A 1,637-nucleotide genomic window follows, 5' to 3' on the forward strand; every position below is an offset into this window, starting at 1 on the left:
CATCCCCCTGCCTCTTACTTTCTGTTCTGCTCAATTTGCTACGTGCCTAGCACAATACGTGCCTAGCAATGCCCTCTAGGCTTGGCAACCAGTGTGGCAGAACCAGCCACGCTGCCTGTCACGGGAAAGGGTACCTGAGTGGCAGAGTGCCTGCATGGCTTGTAGGAAGTCTACAGTTTGGTTCCCAGCCTCTCCAATCAGAAGACTACAGGGAGCTAGTCTCCACGGGCCTCCCGTCCCATTCTTAAATCACAAGTGAAAAATGCTGACAATCTGGCAAGACTGTCCACAAGGGGAAGGAACGAGGGCTACAAAAAATAAAACTCCATGTCAAGGAATGGCTGGACGATTGGGGGGGGGGCCCTCAGAGAAACCTCAGAAGAGGAAGGCTCAGAGCCAGGGGAGTGGTGGGGGGGCACAGAAGAAAGGTCAGAGGAGGAAGGAGGGACAGAATGGTGGGATGCTGAAGAAGCAACAGGCTTGAGTGACGGAGAAGAAGAGACAGAAAGCACTGCAGATGCAGGACAGGCAGTTGAGGAGGAGGTGGGGACTGAGGCTGCAACAGATTCGCAGGTCCTACGGTATTCAACTCCCCTCCTCCCTTGTCTCCCAGGGCCTGGAGGGCCTTGCATGCAGCAGAACAAGGAGCACAGAGGGCACAAGGGCCCCCCCTCAGATGGAGTTTAAGACCACTGAGAAAACAACTGGCCGGGGAGGAGACTTAGAGGGAAATGGGAGGCACAGATTGTCAGTTCTGGCAACTGCTTTACTGGGGCCAGCCTTGCCTGTAGGCTTCCCTGTTTGTAATCTGTTTCCTTGGATAAATAATCAACCTTACTGCTCGTTTCTGCAGCTTAACTGGCCCTGACACCCCACTATATATGGGATCAAAAAGCAAATACTTTCTTAACTTTTCAAAACCAGTGAGCTGAAGCCTAGTTGTTTCACCTTCTAACCAGTAGCCCACTGCAATGCACACAAATATACACATTTTGAAGCATATCAGAGTACAGAGCTACATGGCTTTTACATCCTATTGTTATTTATAACAAATAACACCAGCAAAATGGAAAACTGACATGGATAGGTATTTATTTTATGACAATCTGAAATTCGAACTCGAACCTACTTAGTATGTCAGTAAGTCTTGTTTGTAAGCCCTCCCTGCCGTTTTAGGCATTTTATTTTGATTTCCTTTTCCTTTTTATCTTTCCAAAGGCAAGCTGTATAGAGTGTGAGATTGTGTTGGGCTGAATCTATAGATCTGGGGGGTTTGGTATGCACTAGTTTGATTTTCAATAACTAAAATTAAACAACAACAACAGGTGAAAAATGCTGCATCTGACGTTTCAGTTGGTTTATCCCCATCGCTGGCAGAGCCATTCTCACCTGCGCAGATCCCTTGCCGCAGGCTGGCTGGCTGGCTGCCCACCCTAATGCAGGCACCTGGGCTGAGGGCGCTTAGCCTGCACTAACCCCTGCCCAGCCTTCCCTGCAGCATGGCTTGAGTATAATTAAATAGGAAGCACCGTTATAAACTTTTAATTATGGTTTACCACGGCAATAATCCCTTAAAATCGGTCATTAGCACGCTTAAGAACTATTTTGTATGTGGCATATTCTAATGAGTTAGCGTA

Source organism: Lacerta agilis, chromosome 13, assembly GCF_009819535.1.
Source record: "Lacerta agilis isolate rLacAgi1 chromosome 13, rLacAgi1.pri, whole genome shotgun sequence".
Lineage (NCBI taxonomy): Eukaryota > Metazoa > Chordata > Lepidosauria > Squamata > Lacertidae > Lacerta > Lacerta agilis.